Source organism: Labeo rohita, chromosome 7, assembly GCF_022985175.1.
Source record: "Labeo rohita strain BAU-BD-2019 chromosome 7, IGBB_LRoh.1.0, whole genome shotgun sequence".
Lineage (NCBI taxonomy): Eukaryota > Metazoa > Chordata > Actinopteri > Cypriniformes > Cyprinidae > Labeo > Labeo rohita.
Window position 1 is genome coordinate 44,435,045 of NC_066875.1, and position 12,579 is coordinate 44,447,623.

Genomic DNA, 12,579 nt, shown 5'->3' on the forward strand with positions numbered 1-12,579 from the left:
AATTTCTTCTTCCATGAGGGGGTTTGGCTTCATGACAGCTTTGTGTCCAGAAGGACGGTTAAAAAATATGACACACACACACGTCTGGTTTATTATCTTTGTGGGGACTCTCCATAGGCGCAATGGTTTGTATACTGTCCACACTGTATTTTCTATCCCCTTACCCTAACCCTACCCATAAACCTAACAATTACAGAAAACTTTCTGCATTTTTACTTTCTCAAAAAATCTCATTCTGTATGATTTATAAGCTTTTGTACCCATGGGGACCACAAGCCGGTCCCCACAATGTCAAAAATTTCAGGTTTTACTATGCTTGTGGGGACATTTGGTCCCCACAATGTAGCAAAAACAAGTACACACACACACACACACACACACACACATCTCCAGCAGAATTCAACAAATCAGATGACAACTTCAAAATTCCTGAAACGTTTCCCATTTTTGTGCCTTATGCATTAGACCAGGGGTTGGCAACCTTTTGGGCATGATGTGCCATTTTTCAGTTTTCTAATTAACCACTGTGCCAGAGATTGGAGATTGTGCTGCGAAAACACAGAAACATTTAGAAGCTCAGAAACTTATATTAATCAATACTGAATCGCTATATTAAGTGCCAGTTTTACTAACAGTTTGTGCTAGCGAAAACCATCTTTTGGCATTGAAATAGTACTGTCAGGATTTACTAAAGATGCGCAGTGAAAAATTAGTGCTGAAAAGGTGTGGACACAGTTATTTTTGTGCCTGACCTTATGGAAACTTACAGATAATGTACTCACCACATTGTCATCCACACGTTCATGCCTTTCTTCAGTTGTAAAGAAATTATGTTTTTTGAGGAAAACATTTTAGGAATTATCTCCATATAGTGGACTTCAACGATGCCTGTGAGTTTGACGGTCCAAAATGCAGTTTTCATGCAGCTTCAAAGGGCTCTAAATGATCCCAGCTGAGGAATAAGGGTCTTATACTAGCGAAACGATCTGTCATTTTCTAAAAAATAAAAATGTATATATTTTTTAAACTCAAATGCTTGTCTTGTCTAGTTCTGTGATGTGCACTGTGTAATCCGGGTTAATACAGTTCTCAATACCATCTCATTTTCTTCTCCAACTTCAAAATCGCCCTAATGGATGAGACTGACAGCAGAAGGTCTGGACTCAATCGCAGCTTCCAATGGCCAAGGACTGGCCAAAAGGCTGTCTAAAAGACATTTAAAGCAACCAATTTGAGTTTTGGTGCTGAACACTTGGAAGAATAATGGAAGAATGTAAAGAAACATGTTGTGCTGTCAGTCTGAAAGTCTGGCTACACAATCTCATGCATCTCATGCATCATGGACTCCACTGCAGCTTTCATTGGCCAAGGACTGCCCAAGAGGCCGTCTAACAGACATTTAAAGCAACCAACCAGCGTCACATTTAGGGGCATGAAAATATAGAGTCGATGTGCTGATACGCAATTATTGGGACAGTTGTAGACTTGATAGCCTTCTTCTACCATGAGGAGGATTGGCTTCATGACGGCTTGGATACCAGGAGGACGGTTAAAGAACATGTTACACACATTTCCAAGAACTCCTGCATACTTCAACCAATCTGATGATGACTTTAACACTCCCAAAATGTTTTTCTGCCTTACGCATCAGACGACAGCCAACAGTCTGTGGGCATGATGTCTATGTCTGAGACTTTGTGTAACCACACACTTCCAAGACATGGACAACAATAAGCCAAAACAAACAAACATTTGCAATAAGAAACAGAATTCAACTTTTGAATTTGACTGACCTCATGGTTTGAACTTGATGGAGGACACAATAAAAGCCACTGACCAGGTTTACGGTAACTCTTTTTGATCACACCTCAATCATCTTGTTTGCACTGGTATGAGTTAGTGCTAATCATATATGCATGATAGTTTGAGTTTTGGTGCTAAAGACATGGATAAGTGGAAACTAGTGTCATGTAGATTGACGCCAGAAGGTCTGGACTCCATCGTAAGTGAATAAGTGCTAGTCATATATGCAAGATGGTTTAAGTTTTGTACTTAATACTTCAAGACAATGGGAATGTAAATAAACCTTTTGTGCCATGTGTATGACACAACTGTATAGAGAGTGAGAGGTGGATAAGTGGAACCTAGTCTTAAAGCAGACAGACCTTTGGACTGACGACAGAAGGTCTGGATTCCATCACATCTTCGGCTTTGGAATGCCCAAGAGGTTGTCTGACAGACATGTAAAGCAACCAATCGCAAATATCCAGCGTTGACCCTGATAAGCAATCATTGTCACAGTTGTAGATTTGACGGCTTTCTTCTTCCATGAGGGGGTTTGGCTTCATGATTACTCTGCTTTCAGGAGAACCGTTAAAGAACATGACACGCACATCTCCAAGAAATCCTGCAGAATTCAATGTATTAGATGATGACTTTGAAACTACCCAAATGTTTCCCATTTTTTTCTGTCCTACACATCAGACGACAGACAACAGTCCGTGGGCATGATGTCTATATCTGACTAAGTGTAACCAGACACTTCCAAGACATGGACAGCAATAAACCAAAACAAAGAAACATTTGCAAAAGAAAACAGAATTCAATTTTGAAATTGGACTGACCTAATGCTTTGAACTTGATGGAGGACACAATAAAAGCCACTGACCAGGTTTACGTTAACTCTCTTTGATCACACCTCAATCGTCTTGTTTGCACTGCAATGAGTAAGTGCTAGTCATATATGCAAGATGGTTTAAGTTTTGTGCTTAATGCTTCAAGACAACGGGAATGTAAATAAACCTTTTGTGCCATGTGTATGACACAACTGTATAGTGACTGAGGGGCGGACAAGTGGAACCTAGTCTCATGTAGACAGACCTTCAGACTGACGACAGAAGGTTAGACTCCACAGCATTTTTCATTTGCTATGGAGCTCCAAAGAGGCCATCTGACAGACATGTAAAGCAACCAATTGCAATTATCCAGTGTTGATCCTGATATGCAATCATTGCCACAGTTGTAGATTTGACTGCTTTCTTATTCCATGAGGGGGTTGGGCTTCATGACGGCTTTGTTTCCAGGAGGACCGTTAAAGAACATGACACACACGTCAAAAAAATCTTGCAGAATTCAGTGTATTAGATGACGACTCTGAAACTCCCAAAATGCTTTTTTGTTCAGCCATACGCATCAGACAACAGACAACAGTCAGTCTGTGGGCATGATGTCTGCATCTGAGACTAAGTGTAACCAGATACTTCCAAGACATGGACAACAATAAACGAAAAGAAACAAACGTTTGCAATAGGAAACAGAATTAAACTGTTTAATTTGACTGACCTTATGGTTTGAACTTAATAAGGGACACAATAAAAGCCACTGACCAGGTTTACGATAACTCTCTTTGATTGAACCCCTCAATCAAGTCTTTATGTTTGCACTGGTATAAGTGCTAGTCATATATGCATGATGGTTTGAGTTTTGTGCTAAGTACTTCAAGACAACAGAGAAATGTAAACATTTTGTGCCTTGTGAATAAGACAACCGTACAGAGACCAAGAGGTGGACAAGTGGAAACTAGTGTCATGTGGACAGACCTTCAGACTGACGACAGAAGGCCTGGACTCCATAGCATTTTTCATTGGCTATGGAGCTCCAAAGAGGCCATCTGACAGACATGTAAAGCAACCAATCGCAATTATCCTGTCTTGATCCTGATACGCAATCATTGTCATTGTTGTAGATTTGACTGCTTTCTTTGTTTCCAGGAGGACCGTTAAAGAACATGACATACACGTCAAAGAAATCTTGCAGAATTCAATGTATTAGTTGATGACTTTGAAACTCCCAAAATGCTTTTTTTTTCTGCCATATGCATCAGACAACAGACAACAGTCTGTGGGCATGATGTCTACGTCTCAGACTAAGTGTAACCAGACACTTCCACGACATGGTCAACAATAACCCAAAACAAACAAACGTTTACAATAAGAAACAGAATTGAACTGTTTAATTTGACTGACCTTATGGTTTGAACTTGGATGGAGGACACAATAAAAGCCACTGACCAGGTTTACGATAACTCTCTTTGATTGCAACCCTCAATCAAGTCTTTATGTTTGCACTAGTATGAGTAAGTGCTAGTCACATATGCATGATGGTTTGAGTTTTGTGGTAAATACTTCAAGACAACAGAGAAATGTAAACATTTTGTGCCTTGTGAATAAGACAACCATACAGAGACCAAGAGGTGGACAAGTGGAAACTAGTGTCATGTGGACAGACCTTCAGACTGACGACAGAAGGTCTGGACTCCATCGCATTTTTTAATGGCTATGGAGCTCCAAAGAGGCCATCTGACAGACATGTAAAGCAACCAATCACAATTAGTTTTGTCAGCATCATGTTTAGGGGTTTAGGCGTCCAAACAACAAATCTGTGCAAGACTGCTGCAACTAATGTAGACTCAAGGACTTTCTTCTTCCATGAGGGGGTTTAGCTTCATGATGGCTTTGTTTCCAGGAGGATGGTTAAAGAACATGACACACACGTCCCAAGAAATCCTGCAGAATTCTGTGTAATAGATGATGACTTAGAAACTTCCCAAATGTTTCCCATTTTTTCTGCCTTGCGCATCAGACGACAAAGAACAGTCCATGGGCATGATGTCTAAGTCTGAGACTAAGTGGAACCAGACACTTCCAAGACTAGGACAACAATAAACCAAAACAAACAACCATTTGCAATAGGAAACAGAATTCATCTATTGAACTCAACTGACCTCATTGTTTGAACTTGATGGAGGACACAATAAAAGTCACTGAATATATGCATGGTAGTTTGAATTTTGGCATTGATGGTATTTCAAAAAAACAAGAAAATATAAGAAAACTGTATAGAGACAGAGAGGTGGGACATCATTAAATGGATAAGAGTAACCAGACGCCTCTAAGATGAGGACAAAAATAAACCAGAACAAACAAGCATCTGCAAAAGCCAACAGAACTAATCTTTCGAATTCAATTGACCTCAAGGTTTGTTAGAAGATACAATAAAAGCCACTGACCAGTTTTACGGTAACTCTCTTTGATCGCACCTCAATCAATCTTGTTGTTTGCACTGCTACGAGTAAGAGCTAGTCATATACGCATGATCGTTTGCTGTTTTGAAGACCTGCGTGGGTTTGGATGACCGTTCCTCAGCCTCCTGCTTCCCAAAGCAGAGCTCAGCAGGTGGGGTTTGCTTTGGACCACTTTCCCTGGATGCTTCCGCAATGGAGAACTTTGGTTGATCTTTCAAGAAGTCCAACACCAGGCATGGGAACATCACCTCCTACTTCAACTCCGTGACCACCTGAAGGTGATCTAAGGACAACGCTAAGAGGAGGAACGTGGAAATGTTAGGCAGAACTCCCAGATCGGTCCCAGAACCGCAAGGACATCCAAGCAAAATCCCCAAATCTTCTGAGAAGAAAAAGGCACCGTGTGGAATCTGGGCAAAGGCCCGTTTCATTAGCATCAAAAGAGCTGCTGCGCCGCACATATATGCCCCGTTCTGCCACACAGACTCCATTGTTTCTCTTCTGTGGTGGGCAAGTGTATCATTATTATTCTAAAAATGAACAAAGCAATAAAAATGGCAAATATCCCAGGCCACCAACCCCAGCCAAGTTAAATATTTAGGCGGCAGTCGCCGTCGACAAGAGCGTCATAGATGGAAGGACAAACAACAGAGAGAATTGCCAGAGAAATAATCACTGTCCTTCAAGGATGAATATGAATAAAAAAAATAAAGCATGTAATGAGAGCGTTATCTTAATCAGTAAAGTATGTTTATAAAAATAAATTCTGGAAAAATGGGCCAGTTCAGTCATCAACTACATAATGCGCTTCAGAGTTTAAATCCCATTAAGGCACTTCATGTTTAATTTCCACTGAGAATTTCAGGTTGGGATGTCGCCTGAGTCTATAACGTTAAGGAAAAATGTATCTGGTTAATATTTTAATTATATTCACATCTTCCTTTGATGCATTCAGCAGAAACTTTCATCCAAAGCACATATTCATTTGATCAAGCCATGCATTCCTTTGAAATCAACGCCATAACGTTGGCAAACACTTGCACCACGCTTTACAAACAATAATACATATATTATTATTCAAATCACCGGCGCTCTCATATATCTGAGCTTGTTGTTCTAGGATCAGTCATTCGTTTTCATTTCATGCTACAGCTCATAGCTCACAAAACTTGTAAACAAGTTTAGATACGTAAGCTACGGGCAACAAAAACTAATTTACGCATTCTTTGCATGTCGGAATGCTCTCTTTAATAATTGATGAAAAAATATTTCATTTTGTCACCATGAAGATGAATTGCATTGCAAAAATTCTGATAGTTCAACAGAATTTGTGACTCAAGGCATTATGTGCATAGCTAATGTTATGTAAAAACGGCTCTAAATGGCAGAAATGCCCTCCGTGGGCCATTCATTATGCTTTATAATATACATTAGGAATAGTTTTATGTGCCAGTGAGACACGGTAACCAGAGCTATAATGCATGACAATACTTCCCTATTCATAGTTACAGCTTTAAAGAGTATAATGCATTAAGATCAACACTTAAACTGATGTCTCATGTGTTATTTATGCGTTTTAAAATTCAGAACACTCTTTAAAAGCATAACCATTAATAGGTTTTTATGCAATTACAAAACATGTAATGCAATACCAAAAAAATCAGAGCGCATAAAGAAAACTATTATGATGCATTACAAATGCAGGCTTCAAGAAAAGTGTTTCTCTCTCTCGCTCTTTCTCTCTCTCTATATATATATACACATATATGATTATGTGTATGAGATAAGAACAGATTGTGTAGTTGAACACAGGTGTGAGGTGTTGTGTGGTCTGATGGATGGTGTGCAAGATCTCACTGATGTCTCCAGCCATCATTTCCCACTTCAGGGAAAAACACACACACACGAAGCAGCCCAAATCACTCTTAATCAATTATGTATGCAGAGCCAACCCTTAACATTCCAGTGCAGAGAACACATTAGCGGAGGAGAGTTTGAGGAGACATGGAAAATATCTCCCTTGGCCGCTTCATTTGATCGCTTTATCACTAAAACATATGAGGTTATCAAAACCTCATCAACAGAGCCATATTTTAAACACAATATTTTATCTGGACCTTCTGCAAGGACGGAATTCTGACTAAACTTGCGAGTTTCTTTGATTGGAAAGGAAATTCCGTACAGCCCTTTTCGGGAGAATTTTTATATGATGTAAAGTTGGATCTGAGGTCTTTGCTGAAAATGCTTCAATCTGACACAATTTTGTCATTACAAATTACACTACAGTTCAAAAATGTGTTACTTTTTTAAGGAAATAATACTTTCATTGAGCAAGAATGCATTGATTAGACGTGACCGTAAAGAAGTAAAGAAATCTGTAATCTTACAAAAGATTTATATTTAAACAAATGCTGTTCTTTTTGAACATTCAAAGAATCCTGAAAATCCTAAAATTCAGATGTTCCTCTTTTAAAAAAAATAAATAAATAAATAAAAAGTATCAGCTATATGCAAAGAGACCCAAATTAGCTTTTTGACCATTTAAAAATATGTACAATTTGCCACAAAGAAATCGCTATATCTCTGGAAATTAAGCATACAGGGCCTTAAAAATTAAGATGCCAAAATAAATATTTTTAATACTTATTAAATGTACTGGTAAGCAAACTTAGAGGGGAAAAACAAAAAACACACACAAGAAGTGCCTTTTCCTATTTTTGAACTGTCGCCACTGGCACATAATGCAACAAAGATTGCTAAAGTCAACTAATTTTACTAACAGGCCAATCAATCTCTGTGTAAAAACAAAATAATGATGTTGCCATCTTTCCAAAGTCAATTTCCTCCCTTTAGTAATAAACCTGACTTATACACATGCATGTTTTTGAAAACATTTTTAAAAATGAACTCTTCATATTATATATATATATATATATATATATATATATATATATATATATATATATATATAGGTTTGTGTGTAAGTGCTGGTACTTCTGATTGGGCTGAGGCTGGAATTTAGCGAGATTGAAGTAAAAGTATTTGATGGACGTATACTATGTGTCAGAAGCATTCACTCAGTATCATTATCTCATTTTTGATACTGTTCGAAAGTTTGGGGTCAGTAAATTTATATTCTTTCTTTTTTTGAAAGAAATTAATACTTTTATTCACCAAGGATGTGTTAAATTAATACAAAGTGATAGCATAGATGTACATTGTAAGGTAGAACAAAATTATATTTTCAATAAATGCTGTTCTTTTTAACTTGTTATTCAAAGAATCCCGAAAAAAGAATGACAGGTTCCAATATAAAATTTCGGCAGCACAACTGTTTCCAACCCATTATTAATTCTAATAATAAATCAGCATATTAGAATGATTTCTGAAGGATCATGTGACACCTAAGAATGGAGTAACAGCTGATGAAAATTCAGCTTTGCATCACAGGAATAAATTATATTTTTAAAATTTTATTAAAATAAAAACCTTTTTTTATATTGTAATAACATTTTGCAGTATTATTGTTTTTTCAGTATTTTTGATCAAATAAATGCAGCCTTGATGACCATAAGAGACTTCTTTATAAAAAAAAAAAAAAAAAAAAAAAAAAAAAAAAATTACAAGTCTTACTGATCCCAAACTTTTGAGCAGCAGTGTATATGAAGAGTTTATTTGCAAATCATGTTATATTTTACCTAATCAAAATAGCCCAACTGCAGTTTGATTAAGATTAATTGGAATGCACAATGAACATTTTTGTTGTTTTGTTGTTAAAAGTTGTTAAAAAACGTTATCGTTTTTGCAAATGAACACTTCATATATATGAAAAAAAAAAAAAAAGAAACCCCAAATTTCTGGACCCCACTAAATATGCACTAGGATCATGATCATTTTCAGATTACAGTCAAACAGATTGGTGTGTTTCATGTCATAGCCAAACCACTGGATGCTAGACATGCTGAATACAATTACACAACTGAATCATACCGAGATGAACACAGCTGCCTCTTTGCATATAAAGCGAACTCCCTGAGTCCTGACAGCGCTCATATTACGGTGGCGGATAACAGCAGGCACTTTGACCCTGCATCTCATTTAAATGTGGTCCGAGCCACATCGACGACTGGTCCTCTCAAAATAATCATCATATCACGAGCGGTTGACATAATAAACTGTGACAACGCCCTGCTCGCACCTTGTCTGACTGTAAAAGATGTTTTATTATGTGGGTGGATATTCTCATACGGCTCACTGAAACTTTTTAATAAAAGGAAATCAGACAAGAACGACAAAAGGGCGGCGAGAGACCACACCGGATCATTCCAGCTATCGCTATAATTAAATTATACAGTCAATGCATGCTTCAGGGGGCAGCGTTTCAGGGTAATTATCATATACTAAAACCTAAATCTATTTTTTCATGTATAACTAGGTTTGAAAAATTTTCTGCAGTATATTACATGTACAGTATGCAAATGGTATGCACATTTCTGTATGCATGATCTATACAGTCTAGGAGAAAACTGTATCCAATAATTCAATTAACTTAACATGATAGTTCATTTTCAATGCTGTGATGCAAAAAAATTAAAACAATTATGTAATGACTGATTATTTGATCTCTACAAATATTTAACTCACTTTTCATGCTTTTCAAATGTATTTAAAAGTTTTTATATATATAACATATTTATATAACTACATGACTGAAACTGAAACTAACAAAAATACTAATAATAGGGAAAAAAAAAAAAAAAAATTCAAAGTATTCAATCAGGGAATGTGTAAACTGATTAAATTCACAACCTGAATGCAACGCAAGTCCATTTGGATAAAAAGTATCTTTGGTCTGCCAAATGGATTAACAAAAAAAAAAAGGTGTCCTTGATATAAAAATTGAATCAAAACTAACAAAGCCATTGCACAAACCTGAAAATACTATTAAAAATAAAAACCAAAAAGGCAAAACTACAATAACCTTGCCATTGCATATCTGAAGGAATATCTGACAGATTATGCGTTCAAAATTACATGACTCCTTCAAAATATTCGGCTGCATTTCAATGAGGACGAGATGGAAAGATTGCCCACAGTAAAACTTTTTTTTCTGTCTCTAAGGTGAATAATTCATCCTGTGGTTTACTCAAAAGTATTGCAGGTGTACACAAAGGAAGAAAAGAGGCCGTGTTTGCGGTATGTTTCTAGCGCCCTCTAGTGGAGAAAAACATGGTATGAAACACTTAAATTGGCCAACTTCAAATGAATAAGACCATTTGAGGACACATGCATGATTCAGCAAGCACTTATTTGCATTGCACAGTGGTGAAGCAGGTAAAATCCTATAATATGCAAAGACATCCTGAAAATAACGTGCATTAAAAGTGCTAAAAGCAATCTTTGGGGAATACCGTGCATGAAATGCCATATCTATTTGACAGATATCACTGAAATAGGTGTCTTGAAAAATCATACCCGTTTTTGTGACAGCACTAGATTCAGTAAACAGCAAAGAGAGACACATGAGTGGTCCGCCCAATCAGAAACACTTTGCCTCTGAATATGCATGTCTTCAACATGCAATTTAATGACAATTTGCTAAAAATGTGCTCATCCTCAGGCCATCCAAGATGTAGAAGAGTTTGTTTCTTCATCAGAACAGATTTGGAGAAATTTAGCACTGCATCACTTGCTCATCAATGGATCCTCTGCAGTGAATGGGTGCCGTTCGAATGAGAGCCAAACAGTGAAAAGCCCCATGTTTGTCAGAAAGCAAGTGATTTTTTTTTAACCCTAATATTGCTTTTTTAAAAAGTCGTCTTATCTGCATCAGGTGAGAAATATGCACAGATTAAGTATCATTTACAAGCCAAAACAGTTCTTAACAAATATGTGGGTGGGTGGATTTTGATGTGAGAAGAAAGCATTATTATTGATTATGGACTCATATTTTAGCCAGCAGTTTAAAGTTAAAACATCTTAATGACAGATTTGTTTCTTACAATCACAGCTTTTCGCTTCACAAGATGTTAATTGATGGACGAGAGTTGTGTATTACTTGTGGATTATAATGATGTCTTTATCAGCTGTTTGGACTCTCATTCTGACGGCACCCATTCACTGCAGAGTATCTATTGGTGAGCAAATGATGTAATGCTACATTTCTCCAAATCTGTTCCCATGAAGACACAAATTCGTTTACATCTTGCAAGTACATTTTTAGCCAATTTTCATTTTTGAGTGAACTATTACTTTATGATGAATGTGAATGCTGACAGATAGCTTTCTCTTTCCTTCTCTATTATACAGCAACTTGTGTGGTTGAAAATATGGGAAACTGAGGAAAAGATTGCAAAAACAAACATCTAAAACAATGCATCTGCCCCAAAAATGTGATCTGATCCTCATCATCCAATAACAGCAATCTTTCAAAATGTTACACTGATTCTAAAATGGTCAATAAAATCAGTCCATTTAAATCAATCAACATTTCATTTCGATCTTTTTACATCATTGCTATAATAACAAAATAAAATACCGCTTTCCAAAAAAAAGTTGGTTTGTGTCAAAGTTGGTTAAACATTATCAGGATCTTGCACAAACAACATACAAATAAAATTAAAGTTCCTGGAGGGCAAACAAAGCTTTATGTCTGGAGAAAACAAATCAGTGGATGGCAACACCAAAACCTCATTGGAAAGCGGGGTTTAAGGAAGAGGGAATTTGCATTTCAGCAAACATTCTCGCAGAACCACTGAATTCTGCCAGTGGATTTGGCAGCAGAATGTCAAAACATCTGTCTGTGATCAAATTCCCCCAAAAAGATGATGGGTCGTTCAACATGACTATGATATTTAACATTAACAGAGTGAGTTTCCATGTCTGAGAGGGCCAAGTCCAAGTCATGACCTTGGTGATGAGATCAAAACAAGCCATCCAAGCAAAGCAAAATCTATATAAACCATTTGGTTTAATGGAATCATCTACTTGAGCATTGCAGTGCAACATCTGTGCATGATTCTCCCTAAACATTGATTTGATTGTCTATCACGGATTTATGTTCATGCAATCCCTTGACATTTTGATCATGCAAGCACCTGTTTTTACTGTTTTTAAAAATAAAAAAAATCAGCGTACTTTTACAATTGTTTATACTGAAAGTTCATTCGCTCGATTTTCAACTGTTTGTCCAAACTTTGCATGCAAATTGTCATAAGCAGCAGTTCGTTTGAAAACCTCACAGCAATCTTTTTGACATTTAGATCATGCAAGTACTTGTTTTTGTTCTATTTTCAAAAAACAAAAACCTAAAATGAACAGCAAACTTTTGCAATTATGTTCTCACAGAAAGTTCATTATCTCGATTTTTTCAACTGTTTGTTCAAACTTTGAATGCAAATTGTCATAAACAAGCAGCGGTTCATTTGAAAACCTCACAGCTGATTAAAGTTACCGCTGACTCGCTCTCACCTCAAATACTAATGAGGTGTCTGTGC

General features: G+C 36.9%; 1 protein-coding gene across 4 annotated transcripts in view; it reads right to left on the reverse strand.

The window, feature by feature from the left end:
* Positions 1-12,579, reverse strand: part of arnt2 (aryl-hydrocarbon receptor nuclear translocator 2) — a 99,140-nt gene that overhangs the window by 66,160 nt on the left and 20,401 nt on the right. The window lies entirely within an intron of this gene.